Raw genomic sequence first — 10,000 nt, 5'->3', positions numbered from 1 at the left:
ATCCAAGTACTAACCAGGCCCTACCCTGCTTAGTTTCCGAGATCAGACGAGATCGGGCGTGCTCAGGGTGGTATGGCCGTAAGCAACAGCAAACCCTATAAACAGGCTCTTTATACATGCTAAAACGCCACGAAGAAATCCAATGTTGAATAGGGACATTGATCATCTGGATTTCTCCACAAATCCAAGCACAAGAAGCCACGAAAAATGAGCTTTTCCACCTAACAAGAATTTTCTGACTACTCATCATCTGATAAAGTTTCTTACTATCTTTGATTACCTACAAGTCCATTTTTATCCAACACCGGCTCAGACACACAGTGATCTAGGGATGGCGTTTTGCTTCATTCTCAAAGATGGGGATCAAAGGCTTACAGCACCTGGTATTCCCAGGCGGTCTCCCATCCAAGTACTAACCAGGCCCTACCCTGCTTAGCTTCCGAGATCAGACGAGATCGGGCGTGCTCAGGGTGGTATGGCCGTAAGCAACAGCAAACCCTATAAACAGGCTCTTTATACATGCTAAAACGCCACAAACAAATCCAATGTTGAATAGAGACATTGATCATCTGGATTTCTTCACAAATCCAAGCACAAGAAGCCACGAAAAATGAGCTTTTCCACCTAACAAGAATTTTCTGACTACTCATCATCTGATAAAGTTTCTTACTATCTTTGATTACCTACAAGTCCATTTTTATCCAACACCGGCTCAGACACACAGTGATCTAGGGATGGTGTTTCTCAAAGATGGGGATAAAAGGCTTACAGCACCTGGTATTCCCAGGCGGTCTCCCATCCAAGTACTAACCAGGCCCTACCCTGTTTAGCTTCCGAGATCAGACGAGATCGGGCGTGCTCAGGGTGGTATGGCCGTAAGCAACAGCAAACCCTATAAACAGGCTCTTTATACATGCTAAAACGCCACGAAGAAATCCAATGTTGAATAGGGACATTGATCATCTGGATTTCTCCACAAATCCAAGCACAAGAAGCCACGAAAAATGAGCTTTTCCACCTAACAAGAATTTTCTGACTACTCATCATCTGATAAAGTTTCTTACTATCTTTGATTACCTACAAGTCCATTTTTATCCAACACCGGCTCAGACACACAGTGATCTAGGGATGGTGTTTCTCAAAGATGGGGATAAAAGGCTTACAGCACCTGGTATTCCCAGGCGGTCTCCCATCCAAGTACTAACCAGGCCCTACCCTGCTTAGTTTCCGAGATCAGACGAGATCGGGCGTGCTCAGGGTGGTATGGCCGTAAGCAACAGCAAACCCTATAAACAGGCTCTTTATACATGCTAAAACGCCACGAAGAAATCCAATGTTGAATAGGGACATTGATCATCTGGATTTCTCCACAAATCCAAGCACAAGAAGCCACGAAAAATGAGCTTTTCCACCTAACAAGAATTTTCTGACTACTCATCATCTGATAAAGTTTCTTACTATCTTTGATTACCTACAAGTCCATTTTTATCCAACACCGGCTCAGACACACAGTGATCTAGGGATAGCGTTTTGCTTCATTCTCAAAGATGGGGATAAAAGGCTTACAGCACCTGGTATTCCCAGGCGGTCTCCCATCCAAGTACTAACGAGGCCCTACCCTGCTTAGTTTCCGAGATCAGACGAGATCGGGCGTGCTCAGGGTGGTATGGCCGTAAGCAACAGCAAACCCTATAAACAGGCTCTTTATACATGCTAAAACGCCACGAAGAAATCCAATGTTGAATAGGGACATTGATCATCTGGATTTCTCCACAAATCCAAGCACAAGAAGCCACGAAAAATGAGCTTTTCCACCTAACAAGAATTTTCTGACTACTCATCATCTGATAAAGTTTCTTACTATCTTTGATTACCTACAAGTCCATTTTTATCCAACACCGGCTCAGACACACAGTGATCTAGGGATGGTGTTTCTCAAAGATGGGGATAAAAGGCTTACAGCACCTGGTATTCCCAGGCGGTCTCCCATCCAAGTACTAACCAGGCCCTACCCTGCTTAGTTTCCGAGATCAGACGAGATCGGGCGTGCTCAGGGTGGTATGGCCGTAAGCAACAGCAAACCCTATAAACAGGCTCTTTATACATGCTAAAACGCCACGAAGAAATCCAATGTTGAATAGGGACATTGATCATCTGGATTTCTCCACAAATCCAAGCACAAGAAGCCACGAAAAATGAGCTTTTCCACCTAACAAGAATTTTCTGACTACTCATCATCTGATAAAGTTTCTTACTATCTTTGATTACCTACAAGTCCATTTTTATCCAACACCGGCTCAGACACACAGTGATCTAGGGATGGCGTTTTGCTTCATTCTCAAAGATGGGGATAAAAGGCTTACAGCACCTGGTATTCCCAGGCGGTCTCCCATCCAAGTACTAACCAGGCCCTACCCTGCTTAGCTTCCGAGATCAGACGAGATCGGGCGTGCTCAGGGTGGTATGGCCGTAAGCGACAGCAAACCCTATAAACAGGCTCTTTATACATGCTAAAACGCCACAAACAAATCCAATGTTGAATAGGGACATTGATCATCTGGACTTCTCCACAAATCCAAGCACAAGAAGCCACGAAAAATGAGCTTTTCCACCTAACAAGAATTTTCTGACTACTCATCATCTGATAAAGTTTCTTACTATCTTTGATTACCTACAAGTCCATTTTTATCCAACACCGGCTCAGACACACAGTGATCTAGGGATGGTGTTTCTCAAAGATGGGGATAAAAGGCTTACAGCACCTGGTATTCCCAGGCGGTCTCCCATCCAAGTACTAACCAGGCCCTACCCTGCTTAGTTTCCGAGATCAGACGAGATCGGGCGTGCTCAGGGTGGTATGGCCGTAAGCAACAGCAAACCCTATAAACAGGCTCTTTATACATGCTAAAACGCCACGAAGAAATCCAATGTTGAATAGGGACATTGATCATCTGGATTTCTCCACAAATCCAAGCACAAGAAGCCACGAAAAATGAGCTTTTCCACCTAACAAGAATTTTCTGACTACTCATCATCTGATAAAGTTTCTTACTATCTTTGATTACCTACAAGTCCATTTTTATCCAACACCGGCTCAGACACACAGTGATCTAGGGATGGCGTTTTGCTTCATTCTCAAAGATGGGGATAAAAGGCTTACAGCACCTGGTATTCCCAGGCGGTCTCCCATCCAAGTACTAACCAGGCCCTACCCTGCTTAGCTTCCGAGATCAGACGAGATCGGGCGTGCTCAGGGTGGTATGGCCGTAAGCAACAGCAAACCCTATAAACAGGCTCTTTATACATGCTAAAACGCCACAAACAAATCCAATGTTGAATAGGGACATTGATCATCTGGACTTCTCCACAAATCCAAGCACAAGAAGCCACGAAAAATGAGCTTTTCCACCTAACAAGAATTTTCTGACTACTCATCATCTGATAAAGTTTCTTACTATCTTTGATTACCTACAAGTCCATTTTTATCCAACACCGGCTCAGACACACAGTGATCTAGGGATGGTGTTTCTCAAAGATGGGGATAAAAGGCTTACAGCACCTGGTATTCCCAGGCGGTCTCCCATCCAAGTACTAACCAGGCCCTACCCTGCTTAGTTTCCGAGATCAGACGAGATCGGGCGTGCTCAGGGTGGTATGGCCGTAAGCAACAGCAAACCCTATAAACAGGCTCTTTATACATGCTAAAACGCCACGAAGAAATCCAATGTTGAATAGGGACATTGATCATCTGGATTTCTCCACAAATCCAAGCACAAGAAGCCACGAAAAATGAGCTTTTCCACCTAACAAGAATTTTCTGACTACTCATCATCTGATAAAGTTTCTTACTATCTTTGATTACCTACAAGTCCATTTTTATCCAACACCGGCTCAGACACACAGTGATCTAGGGATGGCGTTTTGCTTCATTCTCAAAGATGGGGATAAAAGGCTTACAGCACCTGGTATTCCCAGGCGGTCTCCCATCCAAGTACTAACCAGGCCCTACCCTGCTTAGCTTCCGAGATCAGACGAGATCGGGCGTGCTCAGGGTGGTATGGCCGTAAGCAACAGCAAACCCTATAAACAGGCTCTTTATACATGCTAAAACGCCACAAACAAATCCAATGTTGAATAGGGACATTGATCATCTGGACTTCTCCACAAATCCAAGCACAAGAAGCCACGAAAAATGAGCTTTTCCACCTAACAAGAATTTTCTGACTACTCATCATCTGATAAAGTTTCTTACTATCTTTGATTACCTACAAGTCCATTTTTATCCAACACCGGCTCAGACACACAGTGATCTAGGGATGGTGTTTCTCAAAGATGGGGATAAAAGGCTTACAGCACCTGGTATTCCCAGGCGGTCTCCCATCCAAGTACTAACCAGGCCCTACCCTGCTTAGTTTCCGAGATCAGACGAGATCGGGCGTGCTCAGGGTGGTATGGCCGTAAGCAACAGCAAACCCTATAAACAGGCTCTTTATACATGCTAAAACGCCACAAACAAATCCAATGTTGAATAGGGACATTGATCATCTGGATTTCTCCACAAATCCAAGCACAAGAAGCCACGAAAAATGAGCTTTTCCACCTAACAAGAATTTTCTGACTACTCATCATCTGATAAAGTTTCTTACTATCTTTGATTACCTACAAGTCCATTTTTATCCAACACCGGCTCAGACACACAGTGATCTAGGGATGGCGTTTTGCTTCATTCTCAAAGATGGGGATAAAAGGCTTACAGCACCTGGTATTCCCAGGCGGTCTCCCATCCAAGTATTAACCAGGCCCTACCCTGCTTAGCTTCCGAGATCAGACAAGATCGGGCGTGCTCAGGGTGGTATGGCCGTAAGCAACAGCAAACCCTATAAACAGGCTCTTTATACATGCTAAAACGCCACGAAGAAATCCAATGTTGAATAGGGACATTGATCATCTGGACTTCTCCACAAATCCAAGCACAAGAAGCCACGAAAAATGAGCTTTTCCACCTAACAAGAATTTTCTGACTACTCATCATCTGATAAAGTTTCTTACTATCTTTGATTACCTACAAGTCCATTTTTATCCAACACCGGCTCAGACACACAGTGATCTAGGGATGGTGTTTCTCAAAGATGGGGATAAAAGGCTTACAGCACCTGGTATTCCCAGGCGGTCTCCCATCCAAGTACTAACCAGGCCCTACCCTGCTTAGCTTCCGAGATCAGACGAGATCGGGCGTGCTCAGGGTGGTATGGCCGTAAGCAACAGCAAACCCTATAAACAGGCTCTTTATACATGCTAAAACGCCACGAAGAAATCCAATGTTGAATAGGGACATTGATCATCTGGATTTCTCCACAAATCCAAGCACAAGAAGCCACGAAAAATGAGCTTTTCCACCTAACAAGAATTTTCTGACTACTCATCATCTGATAAAGTTTCTTACTATCTTTGATTACCTACAAGTCCATTTTTATCCAACACCGGCTCAGACACACAGTGATCTAGGGATGGCGTTTTGCTTCATTCTCAAAGATGGGGATAAAAGGCTTACAGCACCTGGTATTCCCAGGCGGTCTCCCATCCAAGTACTAACCAGGCCCTACCCTGCTTAGCTTCCGAGATCAGACTAGATCGGGCGTGCTCAGGGTGGTATGGCCGTAAGCAACATCAAACCCTATAAACAGGCTCTTTATACATGCTAAAACGCCACAAACAAATCCAATGTTGAATAGGGACATTGATCATCTGGACTTCTCCACAAATCCAAGCACAAGAAGCCACGAAAAATGAGCTTTTCCACCTAACAAGAATTTTCTGACTACTCATCATCTGATAAAGTTTCTTACTATCTTTGATTACCTACAAGTCCATTTTTATCCAACACCGGCTCAGACACACAGTGATCTAGGGATGGTGTTTCTCAAAGATGGGGATAAAAGGCTTACAGCACCTGGTATTCCCAGGCGGTCTCCCATCCAAGTACTAACCAGGCCCTACCCTGCTTAGTTTCCGAGATCAGACGAGATCGGGCGTGCTCAGGGTGGTATGGCCGTAAGCAACAGCAAACCCTATAAACAGGCTCTTTATACATGCTAAAACGCCACAAACAAATCCAATGTTGAATAGGGACATTGATCATCTGGATTTCTCCACAAATCCAAGCACAAGAAGCCACGAAAAATGAGCTTTTCCACCTAACAAGAATTTTCTGACTACTCATCATCTGATAAAGTTTCTTACTATCTTTGATTACCTACAAGTCCATTTTTATCCAACACCGGCTCAGACACACAGTGATCTAGGGATGGCGTTTTGCTTCATTCTCAAAGATGGGGATAAAAGGCTTACAGCACCTGGTATTCCCAGGCGGTCTCCCATCCAAGTACTAACCAGGCCCTACCCTGCTTAGCTTCCGAGATCAGACAAGATCGGGCGTGCTCAGGGTGGTATGGCCGTAAGCAACAGCAAACCCTATAAACAGGCTCTTTATACATGCTAAAACGCCACGAAGAAATCCAATGTTGAATAGGGACATTGATCATCTGGACTTCTCCACAAATCCAAGCACAAGAAGCCACGAAAAATGAGCTTTTCCACCTAACAAGAATTTTCTGACTACTCATCATCTGATAAAGTTTCTTACTATCTTTGATTACCTACAAGTCCATTTTTATCCAACACCGGCTCAGACACACAGTGATCTAGGGATGGTGTTTCTCAAAGATGGGGATAAAAGGCTTACAGCACCTGGTATTCCCAGGCGGTCTCCCATCCAAGTACTAACCAGGCCCTACCCTGCTTAGCTTCCGAGATCAGACGAGATCGGGCGTGCTCAGGGTGGTATGGCCGTAAGCAACAGCAAACCCTATAAACAGGCTCTTTATACATGCTAAAACGCCACGAAGAAATCCAATGTTGAATAGGGACATTGATCATCTGGATTTCTCCACAAATCCAAGCACAAGAAGCCACGAAAAATGAGCTTTTCCACCTAACAAGAATTTTCTGACTACTCATCATCTGATAAAGTTTCTTACTATCTTTGATTACCTACAAGTCCATTTTTATCCAACACCGGCTCAGACACACAGTGATCTAGGGATGGCGTTTTGCTTCATTCTCAAAGATGGGGATAAAAGGCTTACAGCACCTGGTATTCCCAGGCGGTCTCCCATCCAAGTACTAACCAGGCCCTACCCTGCTTAGCTTCCGAGATCAGACTAGATCGGGCGTGCTCAGGGTGGTATGGCCGTAAGCAACAGCAAACCCTATAAACAGGCTCTTTATACATGCTAAAACGCCACAAACAAATCCAATGTTGAATAGGGACATTGATCATCTGGACTTCTCCACAAATCCAAGCACAAGAAGCCACGAAAAATGAGCTTTTCCACCTAACAAGAATTTTCTGACTACTCATCATCTGATAAAGTTTCTTACTATCTTTGATTACCTACAAGTCCATTTTTATCCAACACCGGCTCAGACACACAGTGATCTAGGGATGGTGTTTCTCAAAGATGGGGATAAAAGGCTTACAGCACCTGGTATTCCCAGGCGGTCTCCCATCCAAGTACTAACCAGGCCCTACCCTGCTTAGCTTCCGAGATCAGACGAGATCGGGCGTGCTCAGGGTGGTATGGCTGTAAGCAACAGCAAACCCTATAAACAGGCTCTTTATACATGCTAAAACGCCACGAAGAAATCCAATGTTGAATAGGGACATTGATCATCTGGATTTCTCCACAAATCCAAGCACAAGAAGCCACGAAAAATGAGCTTTTCCACCTAACAAGAATTTTCTGACTACTCATCATCTGATAAAGTTTCTTACTATCTTTGATTACCTACAAGTCCATTTTTATCCAACACCGGCTCAGACACACAGTGATCTAGGGATGGTGTTTCTCAAAGATGGGGATAAAAGGCTTACAGCACCTGGTATTCCCAGGCGGTCTCCCATCCAAGTACTAACCAGGCCCTACCCTGCTTAGCTTCCGAGATCAGACGAGATCGCGCGTGCTCAGGGTGGTATGGCCGTAAGCAACAGCAAACCCTATAAACAGGCTCTTTATACATGCTAAAACGCCACGAAGAAATCCAATGTTGAATAGGGACATTGATCATCTGGATTTCTCCACAAATCCAAGCACAAGAAGCCACGAAAAATGAGCTTTTCCACCTAAAAAGAATTTTCTGACTACTCATCATCTGATAAAGTTTCTTACTATCTTTGATTACCTACAAGTCCATTTTTATCCAACACCGGCTCAGACACACAGTGATCTAGGGATGGTGTTTCTCAAAGATGGGGATAAAAGGCTTACAGCACCTGGTATTCCCAGGCGGTCTCCCATCCAAGTACTAACCAGGCCCTACCCTGCTTAGTTTCCGAGATCAGACGAGATCGGGCGTGCTCAGGGTGGTATGGCCGTAAGCAACAGCAAACCCTATAAACAGGCTCTTTATACATGCTAAAACGCCACGAAGAAATCCAATGTTGAATAGGGACATTGATCATCTGGATTTCTCCACAAATCCAAGCACAAGAAGCCACGAAAAATGAGCTTTTCCACCTAACAAGAATTTTCTGACTACTCATCATCTGATAAAGTTTCTTACTATCTTTGATTACCTACAAGTCCATTTTTATCCAACACCGGCTCAGACACACAGTGATCTAGGGATGGTGTTTCTCAAAGATGGGGATAAAAGGCTTACAGCACCTGGTATTCCCAGGCGGTCTCCCATCCAAGTACTAACCAGGCCCTACCCTGCTTAGCTTCCGAGATCAGACGAGATCGGGCGTGCTCAGGGTGGTATGGCCGTAAGCAACAGCAAACCCTATAAACAGGCTCTTTATACATGCTAAAACGCCACGAAGAAATCCAATGTTGAATAGGGACATTGATCATCTGGATTTCTCCACAAATCCAAGCACAAGAAGCCACGAAAAATGAGCTTTTCCACCTAACAAGAATTTTCTGACTACTCATCATCTGATAAAGTTTCTTACTATCTTTGATTACCTACAAGTCCATTTTTATCCAACACCGGCTCAGACACACAGTGATCTAGGGATGGTGTTTCTCAAAGATGGGGATAAAAGGATACAGCACCTGGTATTCCCAGGCGGTCTCCCATCCAAGTACTAACCAGGCCCTACGCTGCTTAGCTTCCGAGATCAGACGAGATCGGGCGTGCTCAGGGTGGTATGGCCGTAAGCAACAGCAAACCCTATAAACAGGCTCTTTATACATGCTAAAACGCCACGAAGAAATCCAATGTTGAATAGGGACATTGATCATCTGGATTTCTCCACAAATCCAAGCACAAGAAGCCACGAAAAATGAGCTTTTCCACCTAACAAGAATTTTCTGACTACTCATCATCCGATAAAGTTTCTTACTATCTTTGATTACCTACAAGTCCATTTTTATCCAACACCGGCTCAGACACACAGTGATCGAGGGATGGCGTTTTGCTTCATTCTCAAAGATGGGGATAAAAGGCTTACAGCACCTGGTATTCCCAGGCGGTCTCCCATCCAAGTACTAACCAGGCCCTACCCTGCTTAGCTTCCAAAATCAGACGAGATCGGGCGTGCTCAGGGTGGTATGGCCGTAAGCAACAGCAAACCCTATAAACAGGCTCTTTATACATGCTAAAACGCCACGAAGAAATCCAATGTTGAATAGGGACATTGATCATCTGGATTTCTCCACAAATCCAAGCACAAGAAGCCACGAAAAATGAGCTTTTCCACCTAACAAGAATTTTCTGACTACTCATCATCTGATAAAGTTTCTTACTATCTTTGATTACCTACAAGTCCATTTTTATCCAACACCGGCTCAGACACACAGTGATCTAGGGATGGTGTTTCTCAAAGATGGGGATAAAAGGCTTACAGCACCTGGTATTCCCAGGCGGTCTCCCATCCAAGTACTAACCAGGCCCTACCCTGCTTAGCTTCCGAGATCAGACGAGATCGGGCGTG

General features: G+C 44.5%; 26 non-coding genes across 26 annotated transcripts in view; all 26 read right to left on the bottom strand.

Moving 5' to 3' along the window:
* The window catches only part of LOC121175465, a 119-nt gene extending 35 nt beyond the window's left edge, over positions 1–84 (bottom strand). Inside the window, exon 1 of the ribosomal RNA XR_005892716.1 lies at positions 1–84. This exon is cut by the window's left edge and continues 35 nt beyond it. This is a non-coding gene — a ribosomal RNA (5S ribosomal RNA).
* Positions 85–368: 284 nt separating this feature from the next.
* LOC121177837 lies at positions 369–487 on the bottom strand. Its single transcript, XR_005893383.1, has one exon. It is a non-coding gene; the product is annotated as a 5S ribosomal RNA (ribosomal RNA).
* A 275-nt stretch (positions 488–762) lies between these two features.
* LOC121178447 lies at positions 763–881 on the bottom strand. The gene has a single exon (XR_005893675.1). It is a non-coding gene; the product is annotated as a 5S ribosomal RNA (ribosomal RNA).
* Positions 882–1,156: 275 nt separating this feature from the next.
* On the bottom strand, positions 1,157–1,275 carry LOC121175458. Its single transcript, XR_005892715.1, has one exon. It is a non-coding gene; the product is annotated as a 5S ribosomal RNA (ribosomal RNA).
* A 284-nt stretch (positions 1,276–1,559) lies between these two features.
* LOC121176857 lies at positions 1,560–1,678 on the bottom strand. Its single transcript, XR_005893089.1, has one exon. It is a non-coding gene; the product is annotated as a 5S ribosomal RNA (ribosomal RNA).
* A 275-nt stretch (positions 1,679–1,953) lies between these two features.
* On the bottom strand, positions 1,954–2,072 carry LOC121175451. Its single transcript, XR_005892714.1, has one exon. It is a non-coding gene; the product is annotated as a 5S ribosomal RNA (ribosomal RNA).
* Positions 2,073–2,356: 284 nt separating this feature from the next.
* On the bottom strand, positions 2,357–2,475 carry LOC121177836. The gene has a single exon (XR_005893382.1). It is a non-coding gene; the product is annotated as a 5S ribosomal RNA (ribosomal RNA).
* A 275-nt stretch (positions 2,476–2,750) lies between these two features.
* Positions 2,751–2,869, bottom strand: LOC121175443. Its single transcript, XR_005892713.1, has one exon. It is a non-coding gene; the product is annotated as a 5S ribosomal RNA (ribosomal RNA).
* Positions 2,870–3,153: 284 nt separating this feature from the next.
* LOC121177826 lies at positions 3,154–3,272 on the bottom strand. Its single transcript, XR_005893380.1, has one exon. It is a non-coding gene; the product is annotated as a 5S ribosomal RNA (ribosomal RNA).
* A 275-nt stretch (positions 3,273–3,547) lies between these two features.
* On the bottom strand, positions 3,548–3,666 carry LOC121175430. Its single transcript, XR_005892711.1, has one exon. It is a non-coding gene; the product is annotated as a 5S ribosomal RNA (ribosomal RNA).
* A 284-nt stretch (positions 3,667–3,950) lies between these two features.
* On the bottom strand, positions 3,951–4,069 carry LOC121177822. The gene has a single exon (XR_005893378.1). It is a non-coding gene; the product is annotated as a 5S ribosomal RNA (ribosomal RNA).
* Positions 4,070–4,344: 275 nt separating this feature from the next.
* LOC121175423 lies at positions 4,345–4,463 on the bottom strand. The gene has a single exon (XR_005892710.1). It is a non-coding gene; the product is annotated as a 5S ribosomal RNA (ribosomal RNA).
* A 284-nt stretch (positions 4,464–4,747) lies between these two features.
* On the bottom strand, positions 4,748–4,866 carry LOC121176474. Its single transcript, XR_005892992.1, has one exon. It is a non-coding gene; the product is annotated as a 5S ribosomal RNA (ribosomal RNA).
* A 275-nt stretch (positions 4,867–5,141) lies between these two features.
* Positions 5,142–5,260, bottom strand: LOC121177816. The gene has a single exon (XR_005893377.1). It is a non-coding gene; the product is annotated as a 5S ribosomal RNA (ribosomal RNA).
* A 284-nt stretch (positions 5,261–5,544) lies between these two features.
* On the bottom strand, positions 5,545–5,663 carry LOC121175747. Its single transcript, XR_005892778.1, has one exon. It is a non-coding gene; the product is annotated as a 5S ribosomal RNA (ribosomal RNA).
* Positions 5,664–5,938: 275 nt separating this feature from the next.
* On the bottom strand, positions 5,939–6,057 carry LOC121175420. Its single transcript, XR_005892709.1, has one exon. It is a non-coding gene; the product is annotated as a 5S ribosomal RNA (ribosomal RNA).
* A 284-nt stretch (positions 6,058–6,341) lies between these two features.
* Positions 6,342–6,460, bottom strand: LOC121178566. The gene has a single exon (XR_005893790.1). It is a non-coding gene; the product is annotated as a 5S ribosomal RNA (ribosomal RNA).
* Positions 6,461–6,735: 275 nt separating this feature from the next.
* LOC121177813 lies at positions 6,736–6,854 on the bottom strand. The gene has a single exon (XR_005893376.1). It is a non-coding gene; the product is annotated as a 5S ribosomal RNA (ribosomal RNA).
* A 284-nt stretch (positions 6,855–7,138) lies between these two features.
* LOC121175743 lies at positions 7,139–7,257 on the bottom strand. Its single transcript, XR_005892777.1, has one exon. It is a non-coding gene; the product is annotated as a 5S ribosomal RNA (ribosomal RNA).
* A 275-nt stretch (positions 7,258–7,532) lies between these two features.
* On the bottom strand, positions 7,533–7,651 carry LOC121178388. The gene has a single exon (XR_005893618.1). It is a non-coding gene; the product is annotated as a 5S ribosomal RNA (ribosomal RNA).
* A 275-nt stretch (positions 7,652–7,926) lies between these two features.
* On the bottom strand, positions 7,927–8,045 carry LOC121178548. The gene has a single exon (XR_005893772.1). It is a non-coding gene; the product is annotated as a 5S ribosomal RNA (ribosomal RNA).
* A 275-nt stretch (positions 8,046–8,320) lies between these two features.
* LOC121175412 lies at positions 8,321–8,439 on the bottom strand. Its single transcript, XR_005892707.1, has one exon. It is a non-coding gene; the product is annotated as a 5S ribosomal RNA (ribosomal RNA).
* Positions 8,440–8,714: 275 nt separating this feature from the next.
* Positions 8,715–8,833, bottom strand: LOC121177808. The gene has a single exon (XR_005893375.1). It is a non-coding gene; the product is annotated as a 5S ribosomal RNA (ribosomal RNA).
* Positions 8,834–9,107: 274 nt separating this feature from the next.
* LOC121176970 lies at positions 9,108–9,226 on the bottom strand. The gene has a single exon (XR_005893137.1). It is a non-coding gene; the product is annotated as a 5S ribosomal RNA (ribosomal RNA).
* A 284-nt stretch (positions 9,227–9,510) lies between these two features.
* On the bottom strand, positions 9,511–9,629 carry LOC121176127. The gene has a single exon (XR_005892897.1). It is a non-coding gene; the product is annotated as a 5S ribosomal RNA (ribosomal RNA).
* A 275-nt stretch (positions 9,630–9,904) lies between these two features.
* LOC121177795 overlaps positions 9,905–10,000 on the bottom strand; it is a 119-nt gene continuing 23 nt past the window's right edge. Inside the window, exon 1 of the ribosomal RNA XR_005893372.1 lies at positions 9,905–10,000. This exon is cut by the window's right edge and continues 23 nt beyond it. This is a non-coding gene — a ribosomal RNA (5S ribosomal RNA).

The sequence above is a fragment of the Toxotes jaculatrix genome, chromosome 2 (genome assembly GCF_017976425.1).
Source record: "Toxotes jaculatrix isolate fToxJac2 chromosome 2, fToxJac2.pri, whole genome shotgun sequence".
Lineage (NCBI taxonomy): Eukaryota > Metazoa > Chordata > Actinopteri > Toxotidae > Toxotes > Toxotes jaculatrix.
The sequence above is the reverse complement of the archived record's forward strand: the minus strand, read 5'-3'. Positions and strand labels throughout refer to the sequence as shown.